Consider the following 12994-nt stretch of genomic DNA (forward strand, 5'->3'; position numbering starts at 1 on the left):
TTATTTGTGATGAGTAGGCACAGGAAAATTAGTCCAACCCAGGGTCTCATCAGAGAAGACTTTGGATTAATAAGAAATTATGCTCCTACCTTCAGACACAGTTCATATCAAAAAGTACATCGTGTATCATTGCATTTGCACATCCAAGAACATATCATAAATATGCACAAGGAAGAGGAAAGATAAAGAAAAATTTGAGCCAATCAATCAGGTGAAAATATATATAAAAGATTTTGATGTGAAAGCCGACCATATTCAAAGCAATAGGCCAAACTCAGGCTCGAAGCATCAGAATCTTAAATACAGAAAAGAAGAAAAAAAAAAAGCTGATAAAAGCTATTAGCTAAGACTAGAAATTCTGAATTGGAATAAAGGGAGAAGAAAACCGAGAAGTTTGAGAATGTAAGTTGTTGCAAATAAAAATAAAGCCAGAAATGGGGAAGTAAATTTTTATAATATCTGTATAAGACTTAGTACAACTTAAACACATAAAGAAGCATTTTAAATGTTTAGGAAAGTTCATGGATGATAGACACATACAAAATTATTAAAAGAGATTATCTGTATAGCATGACCTTAGACCCTTTTGCTTCTGACCAGACGTAGCATTTAGGGTGCATTTACAATGACATTATTCTGATATGGTACTCCTATGTTTCCATACATTTATTCAATAATCATTTATTGGACATCTACCTTGTGCTATTCATTCAGATGCAACAGGTATCGACTGGGCATCTGTTGTGTGGCCATGCATCAAGCTAACTGAGGCACAGTTCTGGAGCTTATGTCCTATGGGGAGATGTAGATTTATCTACTAATTACACTTACAACTGGTGCTACTTTTACTTACAACTGTAAAAGGTGCTACAGATGGGAATTGGGCCCTCAGAGAGAATACAGCTGTGTGGTCTGATCTGGCCCAGAAATCAGGACTCCCTGAGGAAGTGAAGCTGAAATCTGAGTTCATCAGTCAATAAATGGTGAAGTGGGGAGGACACAGAGCACCCCAACTGGGAATGACAGTGTTGAAGTTGCCACATGAAGACCAGTTACTAAAACACACACACAGAGAGGCAAAGGTAGGTGGAAGGTGAGGGCTAAAGAGCTTGATGTACATATCTTTGTAAGGCACAGGACAAAGTTTAAAATTTATACTGTGAGTAGCAGAAACCCATTGTGCTAGTCCAAGGCATGTAGAATTTATTCTCTTTTGTGTTCCTCAGTAATGGCAGTGGAAAGAAGCCATTAAAAAGAAAGACTAATACAGATGGAGTGTTGACAATGAGTGAGTCACTCAACATATTTTACTTATCTAATTCTCACAATAAAAAAAATAAGTATAATTCCCTTATACAAATGAATAAACTGAGACTCGGTAACTTGATGGAGATTAGACTTTCTACAAAGTGAATAGGATGTGATTTAACAGTCCTGCTTGGCTCTAAGGCATGTGCTCTTCCCCTTTGGATCTTTTTTTCTAGTACACATTCCTTCTCATGAACAATTTCTATTAATACTATCTGTTTCTTCTTGCCAAGTCATCTTCTAACCCCACTTTCACATTAGCCACATTCTTCATAAAAAAAACAAACCAAAACAAACAAACAGAAAAAACAAAAAACAGATTTGGTCTACTTTGTTCACTGCTATATCTCCAGCACTGAGATGAATTCCTGATCCATGTCATATGTTCAATAAATATCTGTTGGATGAATTCCAACATTCTGTCCTCTGCCATCTGTCCTTTTCCCATTCCCTCAGTGTTATTTGATACTTCCATGGTAATGATTGACAAGCACACATCATTAGCCACAGCTTCTAACTAGAGTTCCAGATTGGTATTCCTGGACATCTTTTAATGTCTTGCCAGCACTTGGAATTCAACATATCCATCCTCTTGCTCCAACACCTTTACCTAATCTTTCTTCATTCATTAGAAATGAATCACCTTCCCCCAGGAACTTAATCTCAACACCCAAGTTATCTTCATAGCCTTTTTGTTCCTTACTCCTCACATTTAAATAACTCAGAAGACAAATGGGACTTCCCTATCTCTAGCAAATCTAGGTGAATATAACCTGAACTCATTTCTACTAACTCACATAGTCAAATATCTCCTAACGCTTCGTTCTAATGCCAAAGCATACTTCCTCGGGCTTTCCCAACTCTGTTTCTCAAATCTGTACACATCATTTTGGTTTTGTCCTACACTGATTTATTCTCTCCTGTATTCTTCAGTGATGATGGGAGGAAGTCATCTAAACGAAGGGATGGAGTGTTTACAACGAGTGAGGAACTCAACGTATTTTATTTAGCTAAGCCCTACCCAACTAATCAAAAACATCTGTTCAAAGCAACTATCTTGTGAACACAGTAACATTCCTGAGGATTTGGGACTGTAACAGAGAAGAGACCAAATTCAGCTTCCATATCCTGTTGGCACCCTTTCAAATTGGCCTCTTCCACAGCCCATGTGTTGGGAGTGGCAACTTCTTCTCCACATTCAATTCCACACACCACATACACTCCTACGGCTTATTGGTGAGCAGCCCTGCTTGGTCAGTGTGCCTTCTCCTAGATTACTGAATTTCCAACGAAAAAAAAAATTTTTTTTCCATTTTGTTATAACCACTTAGTCACCAAGTCCTGCTTATTCCTTCCCCATAATATTTTCACAGTTCCATATTTTCAATTGTCACTGCCATTTTCCTGACCCTCAGAGAACCTCCTTCTTAATCATTTCATACTTCCTAAATCTGTCCCCAGATTCTACCCCCTATAATGTACATTTCACTCTATCCCAGAGTTATCTTCCTAAAACATACATTTGTTCACATCATTAGAAAACCAACACTACTTCACATGATATTTAAGCCCCTCCGCAGAGGGACACGAACTTCTAGTCCCACATCTCCAGCCCACATTTCTAATGTATGCTACTCTTCATGCACCATTCAAAATGTTGGCCACCTCACAGCTATGGTCATTCCCCTTAAAACCAATATATTCACTGTCTTTGCTCTTCTTTTTCTCTCTTCCAAAAATGTTTTCCTTTCCTCAATTTACATCCAACCACTAAAATTATGTATAGTCTTTTGAAAATTCTATTTTACTCCTTCATGAAGCCTACCCTAAACTTCAGTTCCCGTGTATTTTTTCATTATCAACAGCTAGTAACTATTTCTATTATACTACTTCTCACAGCTACCTGAAAGTTCACCATTCTTTAGAATTCACAATTAGCATTTTCCCACTATGTTTTAAGATCTGTGAAGTCAAGAAAGGTATCTTGTTGCTCTTTTTAAATCCCCATAATACTTAAAACATACCAGGAGTTCAATCATTTTCATTATTATTTGATTAAAACATTCAGGAAATAATTCACTTGAATACTAATAGCTGTTATAGAAATCGTTCTAACTTATTTAATTACTGTTAGGAGCAGAATTGTCTTCCATGAAATAGACCCCAAAGATCAATTCGATGTGACTTGTTTTGTTTCTATCTCTTGCTATACATCTGAGGGAACCAGAGTCAATTGCAGAGGCAGGTGGTGGCACAGGACTTTGCAAAGTACAATCAGTTGAATGCCACATAAGCTTCTTGGTGGTTGGAAAACCCAGCCTGAAAGGCTTCTCTTTAGCTCAGCCAATAATCCCAAAATGTGAAGATAGCCGTTAGCTCAAGTACAACTCATTGCATATATATATATATATATATATATATATTCATAAATATATCATTTTACAACATTATTTACATATATATGTGTGTGTGTGTATATATGTATATATATATGTATATGTATATATACATATATACCGTGTTTCCCCAAAAATAAGACCTAGCCGGACCATCAGCTCTAATGTGTCTTTTAGAGCAAACATTAATATAAGACCCAGTCTTATTTTAATATAATATAAGATGAGGTCTTAATATAATGTAATATAATACTAGGTCTTATGTTAATGTTTACTCCAAAAGATGCATTAGAGCTGATGGTCCAGCTAGGTCTTATTTTTGGGGAAACACTGTGTGTATATATATATATATATATATATATATATATATATATATATCCCAGTAACAAGTAAACAGTTTGCAGTTGTTTTTGGTGGTGGACAACTGTACTTCTGCCTAACAACAGCATGTTCATTTTATTCAGTTTGCTCTTGGCTCCCCATAGACAAGCATACTGTGTGTATCATATGTTCACTACACACTGTAGAACATTTAAATTTTCAATTTCCTCTAAAACTTCATTTTACATCCCAAATTTAAAACCAACTGGATATATTTTATTCAGTTCTCCCTGATTCCTGTGTCTTTCTGATTTTACATTCAGTGTAGGCTGAGAGGATGATAAGTTGGTTTCAGAAGCTTTGACCTGAGCTGTTGAAATTTTCCTCCCTCTGAATCATGAAGATCTCTGCTAGGCAGGAGTGGTTTGGATGGACTAAATTTTCCCTTTCACCTGTTTATTAGAGGGTTTCCTTTCAAGCTAGAGTTTTTTTGTTTGTTTGTTTGTTTGTGTTTTTTTTTTTTATGGAGTGTATTTCCTAATGTTTTTCTTCTGCCTTTAACTATCTCATTAACACAATGGGCAATATTCAATCATCTTTCATATATTTTTTATTCAAAACTGGATTTGTTTTTGTTTTTGTTTTTGGGGTTTGGGTTTTTTTTTTCATTTTATTTTTTATTAGTTTCAGGTGTACAAAACAATGTAATAGTTAGACATTTATCATTTATATGATAATCACATTATAAATCACACAAAGTGATAACCCTCCTCCCCCATTCTACTACCCCTCTGACATCGCATACAGCTGTTACATTTCCACTGTCTCTATTCCTAATCCTGTACTGCACTTCTTGTAAATATATATATATATATATATATATATATATATATATATATATATGTGTGTATATACACACACACATATATATAAATATATATTTATATATAATTATGGCTGACATTCATTATTGTTCAGCTTCAGCCTCAGGTGTACAGTGCAGTGATCAGGCATCTACATCATCCCTGAGGTGGTCTCCCTAATGAGACAAGTGTCCATCGGATACCCTACAAAATCTTTACAACATTATTGATTACATTCCCCAAATTGACTTTCATATCCTCGTGACAATCTTGTGGTTACTGACGGTGCTTTCTAATCCCCTCACTTTCCCCCTTATTCCCACCCCCCTCCCATCTAGCAACCCTCAGTTTTTCCTCTATGTCTCTGAGACTGTTTCTGATTAGTTCGTTCATTTATTCTTTTCTTTAGATTCCACATATAAGTAAGATCATATGGTATTTGTCTTTCTCTGTCTGACTTATTTCACTTAACATAATGTTCTCTAGGTCCATCCATATTATTGCAAATGGTAAGGTTTCATTCTTTATGGCTGCATAATACTCCATTGTATAAAAGTACCACAGTTTCTTAATCCAGTCGTCTACCATTTTGATTGTTTCCATGTCTTGGCTATTGTGTATAATGCTGCAATAAACATAGGGGTGCATACATTTTTTCGAATTAGAGTTTTGGATTTCTCTGGATAGATACCTAGGAGTGGAATTTCTGGGTCATGAGGTAGTTCCATTTTCAGTTTTTTCAGATACCTCCATACTGTTTTCCATAGTGGCTGCATCAATCTGCAATCCCACCAACAGTGCACAAGGGTTCCCTTTTCTCCACATCCTCGCCAGCACTTGTTGTTTGTTGATTTATTTATGATAGCCATTTTGACTGGGGTATCTCATTGTGGTTTTTCTTTTCAAGCTGGAGTTTTTAACATAGTTTGGATCCTATAGTCATTGTTACTTTCTGAGTGTCCTGGGCTCCCATATTTTTGGAAGTTGTCTTATCAAGTGGTGGGAACATCAATTGCCAAAGGAGAGATCACCCTCATTTGGGTTGTTACTAACTTCTCTTTCTCCCCCATCTTTCCCATATTAAAATGGAAGATTAAATTACATTATTTTTTCTTACATGAATAAGACCAAGCTTACATGTTTCTTTGCGTTACCACACTCACTCCAGTAAGTTATCTTGCTTTTACTCCAAGGAGAGTAATTGAGTAACTACACGAAAATATGTGAGCATTTGGGTTCTGCTCTATCTTCAACCATCTGCATTAACAAATGTGATTCTTATTCAGATATATTAAGGGAATGCAACACCCAGAATAGCATATTAAATGATGGCATAAATAAAGTTTACACTTTCTTCTGCAAGTTGCTTGATGCTTAAAGCCAAAGACAGCTTTAAGATAGACAGCTTTAAGATGTGAAAAAATGAAAACAAAATAAGAAAAGAGGAAGAATTACTGCAAGCTACTAAAAATCGGTGTTACATACAGTATATTTTTCCTTTAACTTCCATGTTTGGAATATAAGTATATTTGATATGGAGGTAAAAAAGGAATGCAGCTGTCACAGCTTAAACTCATCAGTGATATCTTTCATCGTGTTCAATATACATTATGGATCTGATTTTTCTTTGCCCCAATATCAAAAGAGTACTTTAGCAGAACAAGATAGAATATCTGAATGGCTTAGAGGATGAGGAATCGCTACTTCTCTCATCTTCCACAACTGGCAACCATCATAAGTACCTAAATGTGGGCTTTAGGAAGATCAGCTTGGAAAATGATGGGAGGCAAACTTTCTCTCTCTCTCTCTCTCTCTCTGTCTTTCTCTCTCTCTCTGTCTCTCTCTGTCTCTCTGTCTCTCTCTCTCTCTCTCTTGCTTATAATCCCTAAAAGAAACATATTTTTAGTCTCTTTAAAATCTGAACACAGCCATCCCCCACTACACACACCAGTATCAACAGAACGACATAGCTCATAACTACCTTCATCAGACTTAATTTTGTTAAACATGCAGATTCCAGAATGCTGTGTAATACATATTGTATTACAGTCTCTTGTCCTCTGAAATTGAGATCCTCTGACTTAAAATTAACACCAATATTTTCCAATCTTTGAAATTTACCAAAGAAAATTATATATATATATATACATACATATACACACATGTACATGTACATGTACATGTATATGTACGTATATATATGAACACATTTCTCCCAGGTGAACAAAATATTAAAAGGGTCTATTCTGTAGCCTGCTCCAGTCTTTAAATAACAAGTCTTCTTCATTTCATTTGTTCTTGTTCCCAAATTATTTTATTTAATTCCTTTTTCTGTCTCCATTAGCAGTAATAAAAACAACGGGTCTCTACCTTCAGCACAACAAACATTATTTTTTTTTAAGTTTTATTGTGGTGACAATTGTTAGTAAAGTTACATAGATTTCAGGTGTACAATTCTGTATTACATCATCTATAAATCCTATTGTGTGTTCACCACCCAGAGTCAGTTCTCCTTCCATCACCATATATTTGATCCCCTTTACCCTCATCTTCCACCCCCCATCCCCCTTACCCTCTGGTAACCACTAAACTATTGTCTGTGTCTATGAGTTTTTGTTTCTCATTTGTTTGTCTTGTTCTTTTGTTGTTTTTGGTTTTTATACCACATATCAGTGAAATCATATGGTTCTCTGCTTTTTCTGTCTGACTTATTTCGCTTAGCATTATATTCTCAAGATCCATCCATGTTGTCACAAATGGTCCTATTTCATCTTTTTGTACTGTCAAATATTCCATTGTGTATATATACCACAACTTCTTTATCCATTCATTTATCGAAGGACATTTTAGTTGTTTCCATGTCTTGGCCACCATAAATAAAGCTGCAATGAACATTGGAGCACACGTGTCTTTGTGGATAAATGTTTCCAGATTTTTTGAGTAGATACCCAGGAGAGGGATTGCTGGGTCATACGGTAATTCTATTTGTAATTTTTTGAGGAACCTCCACATTGCCTTCCATAGCGGCTGCACCAGTCTCCATTCTCACCAACAGTGTATGAGGGTTCCTTTTTCTCCACAGCCTCTCCAACACTTGTTACTATTTGTCTGTTACTATTTGATGATAGCCATTCTAACTGTGGTGAGGTCATATCTCAGTGTGGTTTTTATTTGCATTTCTATGATGATTAGTGATTTTGAGCATTTTTTCATATGTCTATTTGCCATTTGTATGTCCTCTTTGGAGGTATGTCTCTTCAGGTCCTCTAACCATTTTTCAATTAGGTTGTTTGTTTTTGTGTTGTTGAGTTGCATGAGTTCCTTGTATATTTTGGATATTAGCCCCTTATCGGAGGCAAATTGAAAAACATTCCATGCTCATGAATTTGAAGAATCAACATGGTTAAAATGGCCATATTACCCAAAGCAATATACAGATTTAATGCAATCCCCATCAAAATCCCAATGGCATTTTTTAAAGAAATAGAACAAAAAATCATCAGATTTGTTTGGAACCACAAAAGATCTCGAATAGACAAAGCAATCTTAAGAAAAAAGAACAATGCTGGAGGTATCACACTCCCTGACTTTAGCTTGTACTACAAGGCAACAATAATCAAAACAGCATGGTATTGGCAGAAAAACAGACATGTAGACCAATGGAATAGAATTGAGAACTCAGAAATAAAACCACATATATATGGACAGATAATTTTTGGCAAAGAAGAAAAAAACATACAATGGAGAAAAGACAACCTCTTCAATAAATGGTGCTGGGAGAATTGGAAAGCCACGTGCAAAAGAATGAAACAGGACTGCTATCTGTCACCATGTACCAAAATTAATTCAAAATGGATCAAAGACTTAAGCATAAGACCTGAAACAATAAGCTGCATAGAAGAAAACATAGGTACTAAACTTATGGACTTTGGGTTCAAAGAGTGTTTTATGAATTTGACTCCAAAGGCAAGGGAACTAAAAGCTAAAATAAATGAATGGGACTATATCAAACTTAAAACTTCTGCACAGCAAAAGAAACCATCGATAAAATAAAGAGGAAACCAACTGAATGGGACAAATATTATTTTCTGTACAAAAAGATTCTGTACAGTATATAAGTTCTATTTATCTGTTATTAAAGAAGAGTAACTCCATTTTGGAAAAAGTTCTTGTGTGATACCAGCTCACGTGTTGAAATTTTCACTCGTGTGTCAGGCAGACAGGCACTCTGGAAGTGAAGGTTAGAGTTCATGTCATTGATCCATGTTCACTTTATACATCTTTGAGCTCTCCTTTAAAAATATTATACCTTTCAAATCTTTAATATTTAAGTTGAAAGGAAAAACTAAAAAAATAATATAAAATAAAACCAACAAAATTTTAGATACTTATGTGCTATATTGCTCAATGGAAAACACTTTTATAGGGCCATAAAGAGTGAAATATAGATGGATCTGATGCACATATTTATATCTATTTCTGCTACACTGAAAATCCAAATAATTACTCTGCAAGTAAAGACATGTTCATCTCGCCACATCTGGGGGTCTTTCAGAAAAATAGATTAGCTGCTAGCAAAGATATAAAGTATAATAAAAGCTAAAATATAGCCAAGGATTTTACTGGAGACTTTCAATTTAAAAAGAGTGGAATAATGAGGGTACAGACAGCAGGAACTGTAGACGTGAGCTATTCAGGACCAACCAGCATTCCACTAAAAGACTCTCCTTGGAGGAAAGGTATGTGTCCAGCACCAGGGGTGGGAAAGGGAAGCTTTGAAGATGGAAGGTACGATGGAGAGGCAGCCCTTTGTGTTTTGGTGAAGAAAGGTACAGTCTACATACAAAGTGCTTTCCCAGCCATTCTACCCCTAAAGTCCTAAATCCTCTGAATGCCTTGAGAGAAAGAAGAGCATAAGAGCTGTTGAAAATTAAATCCTAAGCATGCCAAGGAACACAGAAATATGTCTCCTTTCTGTCTTAAGAAAAGAGAAAACTGACATTTCTGGAGATATTCAATAACGAACCTATAACTGAGGCAGCAGCAGTTTCCAGGCAGCAGATCCAGAAAGGGCCACGAGGCAAATCTCTAGGGTAAAAGAAGATTTGAGGTGTGGGTTAAGATAATAACCAGGGTGAATAAATTTGTCAAAACTTATTGATATATACACTTAAGATCTGTAAATTTTACTATATGTAATCAGGCAGGATTTTAAAAAATCCTGTTGAGTGTTTTCTGTAAAAATATGATAGGCTGTTTTACCATTTTTGTTATGGAAATACAATGGGTCAAATAAAGCCCAAACAATCTTGGGGAAGAATTGATTTGGAGAACTTACTCTACTGGATAGAAAGTCTTATTACAAAGATATAATAATTAAAATGTCATGCAAAGAAATACAAATAGAAATGAAGTGGGATAGAGAGTTCAAAGGGAGACCCACACATACATCAATATTTGATCTATAAAAAAGTGGCACTGCAGGAGAGTAAAGACAAGCTTAAACATAAATTATTTTTGTTTAACTGGATATCACATGAAAAAGAATGAATCTTAAATCCTAGTTCACATGAAAATCAAAAAATACAGTTCTGATGGATATAGAATTAAATGTGAAGAGTAAAGTGATAAAACTTTCAAAGATAATACAAAATAATATCTTTATAATCCTATGTTTGGCAAAGATTTCACTGTTTAAAAAGAAGATAGTATGAAAATAATAGCTAAAAAAATTCAAATTAAGAAGCAAGGAAAAAATGAAAAATAAGTGCAAACAAATATATGAGCCAAAATTAATAAAATTGTTTGTAAAAAACAAAAGACAGAGAACAACTATAAAAGTTGATTCTTTTAAACACAATAAAATTAACTTCTAGCAAGCATTGTGAAGGAAAAACAGATAAGATATACAAAGAGAGACACATCCTCAAGAGAATATTAGAAATGGAAGAGAGCTTTAAGTACAGACACAGCAGAGATTAAAAAGTTAAGTGAGAATTTATCATACGCAACATTTTTGCCAACAGATTCAATGCCTTAATGAAATAAACTAATTCCTAGAAAAATATGAGTCACCAAATGTGACACAAGAAAAAATAGGCCTAGAGAATTTTCTTGATAAATTCTACCACGTAATCAAGAATCTTGTGAATTCTATCTCAAAATCAAGGAAAGATATTTCAAAAATTGGATAAACCCCATTGTAAAAGTAGTAAGAAATGAAATAGTTCTCAGATAACTTTGAGTCTAATTTACACTTGGAAACAAAATCAAAGATATTGATGAGAAATGACAAAGCTATTTTTGTGTCCTAAATACAGACACAAAAATTCCAAATGAAACATTAGCAAATAAAATGCAGAGATGCATTTAATTTTTTTAAAAATTTTAAATACAAAATATCTAAGCGGTTGTATCACATAAATATAAAATTGCTTTTAATATTAGAAAGTGCATTCGAGTAATTTTCAAATTAGCATATTAAAAGAGGAAAACGACATGATCTAAGTAGATGCAAACAGCAAACTAAGAATAAAAGAGTAACTTCCTTAAATTGCCATGACAGATATTACTAGGGCTTTTGAGCTTCTGAGATCGCCTCTTAACCTAGCACAGGAGATTATCTCTGTAGGCTCCCTCACAGCTGGATGTGATCATCTGACAGAATTCTGGCGATTAGACTATGAGAGGAAGAGACATGCACTATTTCTAGGCTTGGGCCATAAAAACCTCCCCCGTGATTTATGCACTGTCTCTCTCCATCTGCCTACTAAGCTGACTGGACTCTGAAGATCAAAACCCACAAGACAGACATTAATGAATGACTGTGTGTAGCAAAGTGCCAACCACCACAACTAATAAATAGAACTGGTATGACAAGAACAAAAAATAACCTCTCATGTTCAAGTGACTTATATTTTGAAGTTGCTTGATTACCAATGAAGGTTATGCTGACTGATGCACAAAATACATCTTCGAACTGTTGATAGTGAGCATCCTACTACATGTAAATACTAGAGATCATGGTCAGCACAATAAAACAAGAAAAAGAAACAGAAGTGTAAGGACTAGAAAGGAAGGAATAGTATTGTTTTTAGTCACAGAATATATGATTCTTTCGATTGTATATCCAATCAACTTTATCAGCTAATACCAAGAATAAATAAGGTTAGTTTAAAAATTTGCCAAATGTAATATCAAGGTAGAAAAGTCTATTGCATTTATTGCAATTGTATACATCAACAATACATTCTTCAAAATCTAATTTTAAAAAGTTACCATGTATCATTGAAACAAAACATGAAGAACCTAACAATAAATGCAAAAAAATGATATGCATATTTCAAAAATTATAAAACCTCCTTTAAAGGTATTTTAAAAATCTAAATAAATAACAAAATATTATGTGCATAATTGTAAAAACTTAGTATTACAAAAATGTTAGTTTTCCCCAAATTATCTGCAAAGAACTCATCGATAACATGTCACCCTGGCTTTAATAGAATTTGAAAAGCCAAACTCTAAACTGTATAGAAAAGATAAAAGGGTCTAAAATAGCTGATACATTCCTGGAAAAGAATAACCAGGTATGGGGTATTGCCTTGAAAAATACCACTTCACTTGAAAACTAGTTACTGATAACATGAAGTAGTGGCATACAGATAAACTAACCAATCAATGAAACAGAAAACACTCCAGAAACAGAAAAATATGTATATGTAAATAGAGCCAAAATTGCAGATCACTGGGCATAGCACAAAAACACCTGATTACCCATATTAAAAATATGTTAACAGATTCCTTGTATTACACATCCACACACATGCACACACACACATTCCAAAGGTAATAAAGACTTACAAGTGAAACAAAAACATGAAACATCAAATCTATTACAAGGAAATCTGAAACAGTTTTGGAGCTTGTGCTTAGAAAGCACAAATTGTAAAGGAAGAAAGGAAGAGTTTGATACCTTTAACATTATGAAATATGAGAAATTCTATCTATTGAAAGATGCCTAAGAAAGAATATATATAAAGGAGCCACGCTGAGAGAAGATACTTGGAACACATATAACTGACAAAAGATGATTCTCTAAAGTTTTTA

This window comes from Rhinolophus ferrumequinum, chromosome 8 (genome assembly GCF_004115265.2).
Source record: "Rhinolophus ferrumequinum isolate MPI-CBG mRhiFer1 chromosome 8, mRhiFer1_v1.p, whole genome shotgun sequence".
NCBI classification, from domain to species: Eukaryota; Metazoa; Chordata; class Mammalia; order Chiroptera; family Rhinolophidae; genus Rhinolophus; species Rhinolophus ferrumequinum.